Source organism: Lepisma saccharinum, chromosome 2, assembly GCF_977018435.1.
Source record: "Lepisma saccharinum chromosome 2, izLepSacc3.1, whole genome shotgun sequence".
Taxonomy (NCBI): Eukaryota; Metazoa; Arthropoda; class Insecta; order Zygentoma; family Lepismatidae; genus Lepisma; species Lepisma saccharinum.
The window spans coordinates 25531357-25544485 of record NC_139230.1 but is presented as its reverse complement, the minus strand read 5'-3'; the positions used below and the strand labels follow the sequence as shown (position 1 = coordinate 25544485).

At 37.1% G+C, this 13129-nt stretch overlaps 1 protein-coding gene across 6 annotated transcripts in view; it reads right to left on the bottom strand.

The window, feature by feature from the left end:
- LOC145983960 (trehalase-like) overlaps positions 1 to 13129 on the bottom strand; it is a 184570-nt gene that overhangs the window by 142235 nt on the left and 29206 nt on the right. For 3 of the 6 annotated variants that reach the window (XM_083117171.1, XM_083117175.1, XM_083117178.1), the window contains exon 2: positions 5298 to 5534. The gene's annotated coding sequence lies outside the window, so the exon portion shown is untranslated. Of the gene's footprint in view, positions 1 to 5297; positions 5535 to 9912; positions 9969 to 10071; positions 10229 to 13129 lie in introns of those variants that run through there. The other 3 variants (XM_083117174.1, XM_083117172.1, XM_083117173.1) reach the window with 3 other exon arrangements.

Below are 13129 nucleotides of genomic sequence, written 5' to 3'. Positions count from 1 at the left end.
AAATTTAGTAACCAAGAGCATTCCAAACATATTTTTTCTCCCGTATTATTAATGAAACTATAACGATAACAGGATGTGGTCGACTGTCTAGAATGTTCATTAATATCTTCGCGACCACTGTACCAAATATCATAGCAATTATCACATTCATAGAAATGCTTCATGTAAAAGAATCAGACGTTACAGCGAAAACTACATTTACTTCCATTATAAGCAGACGAATACCAAGCACAGAGACCAACACCAGCGCTTCTAGCGGTATCATATTGGAGTGGAACCAGCCAGAGAGCCCAGAACCGTGCCGTTTTCCACACTACATTATTCAAGGTGCTGTAGCAGAACTATATTCTTGCGCACACGTTTGGATCTACATATGCGAAAACCTGCTGCAAAGTTAACTTGACGCACAGCTTAAGCATCAATCAACTACTGCAAGATGATATGTCATTTCCGCCTGCCAAAGGTTAAATGTGCAACATCTTGCAGTCAATTTGAAGTTTTGTATTTAACTGTAATACTAAATTCTTTGATTTTTTTTTTTTTTACAGATTTTTCCAGTGTAACATCTGGTCAAAAGGTCCAGGGGGAATATTCCATGCAAGATATGCAGGTAAACATTCTTATTTACAAGCTGACTGAAAAATAAATCTTCATATCACCTCCAAGAAATATCCAAGCTTATTCCAACTTAGGGTAAATTGAAGGTCAGAAGTTAATGCCATTCCAAAGACAAAGTAGTGCAATCTATCATACATAGGAGTTTGATTTTTCAGTGTTATATTTGTCAAAAATTAAGTGGAGGATTCTTTTTTTTTACTTTTTGGTGATCTTTTAATCAAAATTCAAGTTTTTTATTTTATTATACTTTTCTTGCAAATACACCTGAAATGATGCCTGCAATGTGTTTTTTAACACTCCTGTTTAGTGCATAATTTTTAGTAACATGATTCACATGTTTCTTGTAACAACAAAGGTCATCCCAAAATTAATGCCTCCACTTTAATAACTCCTCATATTGTTATCGGATTGCAATGAAACTTCACACACATGTAATGCGATATGTTACTAATGCACACAATTTTTCATTGTGGATAACTAAATAAACAACATGAAAAGCATTATAGAGGATACAATTGACATCAGCAAGGTTAGAAGACTGATGAAGAAGTTCTGAGAGGGAGTGGCTGATAAACATCAAAGTGGCAGACATGCAACCACAGTGACACATGAAAACTGAGAAAGAGTGACGATGTTCTGGGACAGAGAGGGTGTCTTCTGTGTGGACTTCTTGGAATGTGGTGCAACAATGAACAGTGCTTGGTCTGTACAGGCTTTAAAAAAGTTGAGGGATGCTATTTGACTAAAAAGAAAGCACATGCCACTAGACAGTGTTGTTTTGCACCATGATAATGTACGTCTCCACGTGTCAATGGAAATGTCACAGGCCATTGCCAAAATAGGGTGGTCAGTAATACCCCAAACCCCTTACAGTCCTTATTTAGCCCCATCAGACTTCCATCATTAAAACTGCAGTTCCTATTGCCAGACAATGCATAATAGTAATAATAATATTGAAATGCAGATTTCTCAAACTCTACAGGGGAATCAAATTAAATCCAAAATGTTATCATTTTATCAAGTAGTGTTACAGATAAAATCACCAGCCAAATTTCATGCTCGTTGCAATATGCAATGTGATCATTCAAGAGGAAACCACAGAACAGTCAACAACTGGGATTTGCTCAGACGTTAACTGGGACCAGAGGGTGGAAATACTTTGATCACTTTGCACCAGAAAATTGCTGTCTGAAATCATCACATGGTTTGGCAAACCAAAAGTTGCAAGTACACAACCTAGCCAAGAAGTTCAGGGAGTCCAACAATCAGGAGAAGATAACTGCTGACAGGGCAACCCACAACAAGGGTTCTGATTGCAAATGAAGTGTGGACTTCATGGCTGAATTGAAGGAGAAGATCCACCAGGATAGTGGGCAAAGAATGAGTGACATGGCACAAGACAAGGCTGTGACAAAGTTGACAATCAGTCTGTTGGTGGAAGAAGACTCCATTACAACTCGCAAGGCAAGGAAAATGCAGTCATGCCTTTACAACTTCCCCAATCACCGATCCTCTGACTGGTTCCTGCAACTCAAACTGCAATATCCTTGACCATTACATGTAGGGTGCAGTCGAAGTAAAGGTAAATGCAAAGCATCACACATAGACGTGATGATGAACATGGACAAGGAGGTCAAGAATGCCTGCAGGCAGTTCCAGTCCAGGCTTGGGGGAGGCTGCATTGAATAATTTCAACTTAGTATGTTCTTTATTACTTTTGTACCAACTTGCATAAGAATATATTGATTTTTTTTCTCTCAAATTTGACTTTGTTTCCTACATATCATAGTGTACCTCTCCTCTCAGTCTAGAGTTACACTTACCTTTGTAGAAGGCAAGAAATACAAAAAGAATACGTTACTTCAGCAGAATGCATTTCTAGCTACAAGAGAGAAAAATGGAGGGAGGAAAAAGGAAGTAGGAGTAGTCTAATTTTGAGAGCATGCAAGTTGAGTCTTGGACGACAGTTGGTTTTGAGTTTGGAAAGTAAACGTTCATTTGAAAAGTTGTTCGGGAAAGAAGTACAGAGGGAACGTTCGTTTGGGGAAATTGTAAAGAGAGGAATACCGAGTGAGAAGTACAGAGGAGTTAAGAGATAGTTTAAGAGACTAACAAAAGTGTGTGTGTGAGAGTTAACTTTGGATCTCTTATTTCATCATCTCTTCGAGAACGAGACAGGTAATATCCTTTTCTCATACGCTAACCATGCCGATGCAGTCTTAAGGTCATTTAACCTAAAATGTGTGAGTTGCCATTCATTTAAGAGTTGTGTAGGTTCCAAATGTAAAGTTGTTAACAAGCACAAGAAGAATTTTCACATGTATTTCTGAAGTGCATGTAACGTTTAAAATACTGACTCAAAATATGCACCAGAAATTTATGTGGTTAAAGCTCAAAAACATTATATACAACCAGGGTTGGCCTGGGTGGGCCCAGCCCAGTTTTCCCCACACGTTTTTTTTAGAAAACCCCACCTTGAAAAAACCCACTCAAAATGTATTTTTTTTTTCAGAAAATGTTGTAAATTGTTGCTTTAAATAATTGTGAAGTTCTAGAATTGTCAACAGTTAAGAAAACTTGTAAAATAAAGGCTTAGCGAAGCTTATAATACTCAAAATAATTAATGTGGTACAAGTCACAGTGGGTTTTTTCAGGATATTGTTCTCAGATCTTGTTAGAAATGGACTTTTAACAGAAATAATACAAACATATATCCAAGAAACAAAAAATCAAAAGGGTCTGAAATATTTAGATAAATCATTGAACGAACAAAGCTTATAATTTAGAAAAATGTGGTAGCACTTTAGATATCAGTCACTTCCATATGAGGGCAAGCCACATAGTTTCACCTGTGACAATCAACTTTTACAATACATTTTTTTCATGTATAAAACATTACAAAGGAGAATTGAGTACATTTTATTGAAAGTAGACTAAAGTTAACTGTGGTATAACCAAACCCTTTTTAAATGATTCATTTCATTTCTAAAAATTTAGTATGTGTGCAAATGTTCTGTTTTCTTTCCAATGTCTTGCACTGAGACAGTGACCTTTCCCTCCCTCCAGTTCAGTACACTGATTGAACGTACATATACTTTAACATTTTTGCCATTTTTGACTGATTCAGCACTTTTCATTTTTAAAATATATATATTTATAAACATAACCTGAAAAAAACCAATAAACCAATGCCTGGGTTTTATCTGGAAAAAAAAAAAAACACTCGAGTTGGGTATTTTCGAAAAAACTGGGCAAAATGCCAATCCTGTCTAGAACTGCCAAATCACCTCCCATCATAGAGAATAAAGAATATAGGGGATCACAGATCACTTCCTGTCTTGACATGCTGAAAATAATCCCTAAAATGGGAAATAGAAGGTAATCGTGAAAGCTTTACATCTGTTGCAAAACTTAAAACATTTTAATTCTAATGATTGGCACAGAGATTGCATACCCAGTACTATACAATGCTGCATAATGTTCCATCCTGTCTCAAATTAAAATTGCACTTTGTACAGTCAGGAGAATCTTATGGATCATTAAAACACACCATTTTAGGAAACAAGTCTGGTAAGATGAAATGGAAATACACAATGCAAGGTTATTTTTGAGAATAGGATGCAAGTTGTAGGAATTTCAGTATGTTTTTTTTCAGTAAGTCTTGAACCATGGCAATTTTCTCCTGACTATACAGGCCATTCGGTTTAGCTTGAGCTCTGGCCTTCAGCTGCTCAGAAGCCTGTCCCTCAGTGCAACGATGTGAGAGTTCGGAAAGATCAGAGTTGCTAACCGCTTTAACAATTACCCATATATATCCATAATCTGCCTTTAGAGCTTATTGGTAGGGGTGTGCGGGACTTACTGGACTCTGGATTTAGTTTTCTTTTTTTTTAATTCAAAGTTAACAGACCCCACGGAAAGAACCAAATGTGACAATTTGAGAAGGTGGTAGTTCAAGGAAAGGAATGACAGAGGATTCTCTGTGTTGGTGAAACCCCCCTTGGCAAAAAAAAAAGGTATTCTCTCTGGGAGGAGGGGAAAGGGGGTCATGTTACCACAATGAAGGTGATTGCTGACCTGTGTTGTTTAGGGTGTTTTTATTCAATGGAAGCTGAGGTGAAAACTGGAAAGAAGATTGGAGGAAGCAAAGTGATACACAGAGCAGAGAAATTATCTCAAAGTGAAGAAAAAAGCTGACAGTCGTCTTGCGTTGACTATTAAACAAATGCAAAAGCATGTTTCCGCGGCTACTGATGTGTCAGTAAATACTTTGAAATGCATCTTAAACGAAAATGATCACAACAAAGTAACTGGGAAGAGATTAGTTATGCCTAATAAAATATGCAGAAGAAAGAAATTTAAAAGTGACATGGACAAATTTGACAAAGTGTGTTATTCGTAGAAGAATTAACAAATTTCACAACCATGAAGGACAGCGTCCTACTTAAAATTCGTAAGTAATTATTTTTAATGAGACAACATCATATAGCTATTGCCAGTTTCATGTCTGGTGGAATTGTAACTTCCGCAAATTGCAACACTGCTCCTATGAGTCATGTGAAGTCTTCTGCAGATGACAAACATTTCCTGCTTTGCGAATGCTAGAGCTCAGGCTAAACCAAATGCGCTGTATGTTTCTCACTCCACAAATTAAGAAAAAAATCTCAATAAGTACTTACCTAAGTAGCCCAAAATAACGAAGTTTCATCATAAGATTATTGGTCTCGTGTTGTGGGTAGTACACCAATACATTGCTCTTCTGGTTTACAGGTATTGCACTGAATAGCTGTACAACTTTTACTGACTTAGAGTTTGTTGGATGAGTAACTACTCCACATGTATGGTTACTTAGCTGTCCCATCCGTTGAGTATAGGTGGTAGCAGCTGCTGCTAAACTCTTGTATTTGTTCATTCCACTAAAATGAGAAAAATATAATTACAAATATTATATATACATATGTGCATATTTACCATATAACCTTTCTCTTGCATGGATTGAGCTCTTGTAACGTTACTGCCAGATATTGTTATTATTGGATTTTCTAGAATTTAAATTTAAAAGCAAATATCATGCCCAAATCCAGATATCTTGTAAGATAAGCAAAAAAAAAAAAGTTTATTAATTGCATGGTAAAATCAAGTTAAAATTTTTAAGTGGAAGAACTTACCAACCAAACCTCAGACATAATTTAAGCTTATGCATGTCATGTCATATATGTAGAACATGTATCATTTACCTAGAGGTAATATTGGAAAGTAACCCATCAAAAGCCACAATGCAGTAGTGTGTTTAGTCATCTTACAACACTAAACAAAAGTTCTTCTGGGTATAGGTCATTTTCTCTAATGTCAACTCTGGCAGTGAACAGTGCACACCACATGGATGCAAAGTTATACTTTGAAACATAAGACTCAGTACCTGCTCCGAAATATGTGATGATTGGCAATACCTTTGCCAAAGACTAGGAAAAATGTGTCGACTTCCTGCTAACTACTTTACAGTAGACCACATCCTACTTCCAGACTTTAATTTTTATCGAAGAATGAAATTACAAACTGTGCAGTGGATCATAGCTCAGTATGTGTATTATGCCTTAAAGAAGAGACCAGCCAAATGTGAAGAATTATTACAGAATTATGTACAAAATGAATACTTAGAACTGAACAATTACGACAAGAGAAGTTTGTATGCAAACTTTTTACAAAATGTACTAATGTAAAAATAGCGCAACTTTGGTATGATTGTATCTTAATAACAATTGCTTAATGTACTTCATAATGAAATGTAATCTCTTACGTAAACTCTGAACATACTGAAAAAGAAAAAGATGGAGAACTTACTTGGTAGAATTACAAAATTATATTGAATTATTGACGTGAAGGCGTGTAAAATTCTATACACATTGAAAACTATTGTATAATCCACTATATACCAATTTGTAATATCTCTTTATTACTTGTGTAAAGTATTGATGATTGATATAGTGTAATGTAAATTATATAGAAATAAAAAAAAAGTCAGTAGGGTGTCTGACTGCCACACAGGAGACCTGCGTTCGATTCCTGGGGTGGGTGATCTGTCAGAATTTTTCCGGCTTTGTCCCTGCATAAAGTGGCTCTGGTGTTCACCCAGTCTCAAATAAATGGGCGCCTGGGGGTCAACCCTGGGGGGTTAAGATGACTGGAGCATGGTGCTGATCACATCACCTCCAAAATGGTTGAGATCAAGAATGTGTGAGGCCCTACCCCCACATCCCCTAAATGTGCCTTCATGGCACCATGCTATATGAATGGGGAACTTTACCTTACCTTTACATGTTATATTCAACAATATATTGTGTGTAGTGAAAAGTATGCTTTGAGAATATCAAGAAACAAAACACAAGAATACTATTCACAATTAAAGGTGCTATTTGCATTTTGTGCATGATCCACATTGGTAATTATCCTAAAAGCATGGAAAAAATATTTCCAGACAATCACACAGTAAATAATGGATGAATTTATGCAATAAATAGTTGCTAGAGTCAAATAAAGAAGGAAAAATGTAGTTGCAATCGAACGGGAATCAAACCCAGAACTTGCATGTGAAACTTATATGTTACCATGGAGCCACTCGGCAGTCTGACAATATCTTCGCCTCATGAGGCACACTTGGAAAGCTTCAAAATTGGAAGTGCTTTTTCTCGGAAAGGTGCATGATAGTATCTTGGCATATCAATACCTATAGGGTACCCTACAACACGAAGACCCATCCCAAACTCAATTTCCCAAGCTGTAGCCTCTCCTTGTATGAGCTACACATACAAGGTCTGTATCTCATTTAGAAGCAGATATAATGGATGAAACATGTGTGTCCACTTCAACAAACATGAAATTATTTCTAAATGCAATAACTTCTCAACAGGTGTTTCTTTGTTGTTGTTTTTTTTTATCCCAACACATGTATGCTAGAAGGGGACCTGAAGAACAAACGCTGCTAATATGGTCAAAATCGGAAGGAGTGGTGGCAGATGGTCTGTGGCTTCAAGATAGAGTGGCCCAATAAAGTTGGTTTTAAATCTATTGTAAGCTCACAGTCTAACCAGGCTGGACCTACAGCTTCAAACTGGACACAAACCACTGTGCAATATGCATTCACTAGGTATTGAACTTAAGCCACTATTCTATCAGGGAGGCCAATTTTTCTCATTTCTATCAGTTTTTTAACAGCAATATTAGGGTGACCAGACTTTCTGATTTTCGTAGGACAGTCCTTTTTTTTAGGGTCATGTCCTGTGGTCTGCGGTGCTACTCAAAAAAAAAATGTCCTATTTTTAAATACCATCCTGCAAAATGTCCTACAAAACATCCAGATAATTGTTTACCTCTGTGAAACTGTTAGTGCCTTTTAAATTAATAGTATTGTTAGTTTGCAAAGAAATACTTGTAGATCTGAATATTTTCAAGCTCGCTTCACTTGCACCCTTATTCTTATTGTGAAGCTTATATTTATTGCTTAGAAGCTGATATTGCATGCAGTCTCTTCATGATATGATATGCAAGGTACCGAGTGATGACTAAAATTATATGCAGGGGTGCTATGAAAATTGAAAATACCAAATTCTGGGGATTTGCATGTTTGAAACATTGATGAGATGATTACTACAGCTGGGCAAGTGACAATATATTCTCAGTATTGATTAATATTGTAATATTATTTCACAATGTATTAATGTTTTATGGTAAGAAAGTAAGGAAACACAAAAAAAAACAGTAAAAATGAGAGATACTAAGGTTAATCTGTAAAACTAAAAATATCAGCAAGAGGAGGAACGAAAAAGAGAGAAATGAAAAGGGAACTGTATATAAGAAGAGAAGACCTCCATGGTGGAGTGGTTGCATGCTAGGATGCTAGGGGTCCTGGGGTCGAATCCCAGCCTGGGCACTTCTTTGTGAGTGTCCATTCATGAATTTAATCACATCATCACTCATATTTATTGATGTAAGTAGCCAAAAGTTAGAGGAAGGTAACGTTAAATAACAAAAATCAAATCAAATCAAGAAGAAAACAAGTTAAAGAGAATTGTGTAATATGTCAGGAGACATGTAAGCAACATGACTTTTAATTTGCCAAAGAGGGGTGGGGGTGGGGGAGGGTGCATTTGACCACTTGCTCTTTCAGTTATACCTGCAATCATCCCCGTACGCATCCATGGATGTCCTGCTTTTCGTTTCAGAAAATCTGGTCACCCTAAACAATATTATATGCATACAAGAGTGCTCTTTTCACAGGTGAAAAGTTTTCATAAGTCAGTTTGCTATCTATGGTGATACACATGCTAAATCCAAATTATTCTATAAAAATCATAGTTAATCAGAGTTACTAAAGTATACTGTAGTACATTTGTACCTACATTTGCTTTTTTTTTACCATGAGGTTCGAATAAAGATAGCAGTAGGGCATATGTACCACCAAGCAATCAACTCTTCTCAAATATAATAAGTATAATTGAGTGCCCAAAATTTAACACAGAAATTAAAAATGTAACATACCAAACTAAATACTGATTAGCAAAAGCTTTACTCAACCACACAGTTGGTCTACTTGCTACAGTTTAACAGAACTTCTATCTGTATTCAGGAAAGTAAAAGTATAGCCTTGGATATAAACATTCCTCCTCTCATTCCTAACTGTACTTGCAACATTTACTGAATCTTAGAAATGATGAGCTATGGAAAATGTCAGTAGACGTTGGCAAAACAAATGTATAGACATCCAGAATAACGTACGAAGAGGAACTACTAGGATATTAAGCTGGGAGGGGGTGGGGCATCAGTGTTAAACAAAAATCGTATCTTTAGAAATAAGCAAGGCAACTGTGTTAACTGAAGAGAAATTGTAAATCAGTTTCCTGACAAAGGAAAATATTACCATTTCCACTGGAATTTGGCCTTGCATTACAGTAATAGAAATATGCGACTCACAAATGTTTCTAGGCATAGCCTATATAGGGAACAGGCCGCACACGAAAATAAATTGCAGTGTGAAATCAGTTGGGACCGTATCGAAGTTTTAAAATTGACAGAGTCGTTCAAACATTGGCAATGTTATCATGTTACTTTCATTACATGAAAAGAATTCCTGCATAATTCCCTGCCACGAATTTCGTCTGCTAACCAACTAGATACAACACAAGCAGTTTATTTTAGTTCTTTCATTATTAGTAAAGTATCAATTATAACTACATTTATCCAGAACTCGTAAACTATTTTACTATCTTTAGGGGGTGTAATATACGAAAAACTACCTACATAAGGATGAGGTTTGATGTATGTATAAAAACATCATGTAAAAGAGTGACATTTATCAAATTCGTCGGGCTCTTCGCACACGATTTTTCCACAAGCTAAGGTACGGCCTTTGAAAATTTAGAATATATAATCTTGAGCATCAAAATTGACCTGCCTTACCTACCTGTGTGTGTTATTAATGTAATTACTTCCTGTCCTAATGAATAAAGCTGAGGAGAATGGGTTAGGACACTGCACGACGTGTGCAAAATGAGAGTGTAAAAAGTCAAACCATCACATCAAAATAGGTGAATTACAAGCTACTGTCTCGCTTCCTACAATTTTTAATATGTATGATTTTATCACTACTATGTTGTTATATCATGCACAGAAATTTTTAATTTGTATTACGTTCTTCAAATATCAGTCTAAGCAAAAAAGGAATTTGTTTTCACGCATTTGGTTCTTGGTTGTTGAATTAGTAAAAACAATCTTCATTTGTCATCAGCGTTGCCAGGATAAGATCGTACGCACCCGGTAAATGGACCGTATTTTTGTCTCCAAGAGCGTACGCAAGGGCGCCAGCAATTTTTTTCTCTGGGGGGGTTGCAGACATGGACGTCCGCAGGATTTTTTCCAGGGAGGGGCAAGGAAGGTATTTTTGTCCAGGGGGGGGCCAACATGGCTTATTTTCCCCAATAATAGTGTTCATCCCTCAAAAAACATTGCTTAAATTTGAATTTATCATGTTCGTGCAATAATTAACACACATTATTGTGGCTGAAATTAAATTATATATGTGAAATATGTAATTTTTTGTTGACTTTCGTTTTCCAGGGGGGACCACCCCCCCCCCTTCCGGACGCCCATGATTGCAGAGTAAGATTTCACATCTTGCCCTTCAGTCAGAAAGTTATAGTTTACAGTTTCATTATTAGGTAGTGTCTGCTGCCACGTTCTTTTTCTGCTGTAACCTCAAAAGAGACAGACATGCGCGTGGCAGCAGACTCGATCTTTGTTTTATCGTGATTTCATCATGGTATGTATGCAATGGGCATTTCCACTCTTTTTTTTTTTTTTTTTTTACAACAATTTTAAAATCTACACCCTGGAAAAATGACCCCTGCAAATTCTCGCGTTACCCAGTTTAAGGCAGAAACGAGACTTCCAAAGTTGCGAGGCTAACGTTGCGCTGAAAACACGTCCCGCCATGTTAATACGTAACGACTTAGAGAAAGCTCGTTTGTCGTCTGCTTCGAGCGTCCAGTTTACTGCGGTTAGCTCACGGTGAGCGAACATGTGCAGCAGTTTTACAAATCTGTACAGATTTAAATAATGGAAGAAGGAGCGATAGTGGAAAGGAAAGCTATGCTTTGTAATGATCATTCTTCCATGAAATATCCCTGCTGCTCACATGCAAGATAAATGAAAGGGTTCTGCTGCGTGCGTGTTCTCAGGTCATGCGAAAAATATTGCTTGTAAAATTGGTTGCTGACCAAACTTTCAAAAATATATACTATTTTAAACTTATATATATATATCGAAATTTACTGTAACCTATGTAGTGCAAAATAAGAATTTTCACATTCTTCACTTTATTTATAAAGCCTATTTTACTTTCTTTTCCATAAAGCAATTTCAGTTTGTGTTTCATTTCTGTTGCGCAAGTTATGATCAAATATTTTTGGACAATTAAGAGAAAAGACACAGAAGATTACATCAGTTGCACGGTACATATTAATACTTAGTTTACGTATAATTATTACAAGGAAATAATGTGTATAACCATGGGCGTATTTAAGGGGGGGTTCAACGAATCCACCCCCCTTTGGTTCAGTAAAATTACCAGAGTTACCTGTTCATCCGCTTGTTCATAAAAATTTCTTCGGACTTATTTTATTCTCTTAAATTAGAAACGTAGGACGGGATACGGATGGGAAGGAAATTACGTAATTCCACACACCAGATGGGACTGCAGACCAAATGTCTGCAATTTCCTGATTGTTTCGGAATTTCTGCGATAAGAAACTGCATTGAGACTGTCAAATCAGTTATTCTCCCCCCCCCCTCGAGTCATCTTAAAGATATTTGGTTTTTAAAAACGCAGTGACACAAGATGAACAGAAAAGTATCAATACTATAATCCATGCGGTCTTAGAAAGAGGGTTTCGCGGGCTAACAGAAGACGTCGCTCGCACACTATTGCCGATACTCTCGTGTCGTCTGCTCCTCAGCCGAACAAACAGGCCGAGGTAGCAAGAGGCAGAGGTCATTCACCCTTCCAGAAGGGTGCAGCGAGAGCTAGCTGTGGCAACCGAGCTCGCCCATTCGCGGACCTGATTGGTTCTCGCAGACACACCCCCATATTGTTGTCTGCTGTAAGCCCGCGAAGCCAACTTTCTAAGGCCTTCTGCATTATAGCATGACTACATACACACAACTTTGTCGGGTCCAGCACCCCCTGCTCCCCAACAAGCTTCCGGCCAGCAGTATCCTGGATTTTCACTTACGAAATAAAGCAACCCTAATCATACCAAAAGTTGATCCATCCTCCCCCCACCCACGTGAACTATATATACGCCCATGTGTAATATCCCATACTGAAATGGTACGATATATTTAGAATTTTGTACTGCGAAAAAAGCCGCCTCATCTCGTTACCCCGAACGCATTAATTGGTTGGTTCACAACTTCACCACTAAAGATCCTATCGAGACGAGACATGGCAGCCTTGGTCTCGTTCTCGTTGAGAGTTGTAAATGTCTGTCTCGTGTTTATTTGTAAATGTCTTATTGACAGTCTCGATTTATAAACATCCGTCTCGGTTTGGGAAGGCAATTCTCGTTCTCGTCTCAAGTCTTGAAATATATAGAATTAACAACGTATGCAAAGCCTTATCATTATAAATACAAAAAAAAAAACTTTCTTATTTTCTTCTTCTTATTATTATTATTATTTTGACTCCTCGTTTCGACGGTACGAGCCCTCGAAAACTGAATATTACCCTGCTTATATATGCAAACCAAACCGAAAATTCAGAATTACCAGGAATGAACTGGCGTTGTAATTATTATACACAAAATTCATGATTTATCTGAGGAAGTCGCATGTTCCAGGTTTGAATCTCGACCTGGGCATGACTGTTTCCTTGTGAATAACATTTCATTGAACTGGAAATTGTTACATGGGAGGATGTTTTCTCGAGACTTTGGAGACAGCTAGGGGGATGCTTCTATTG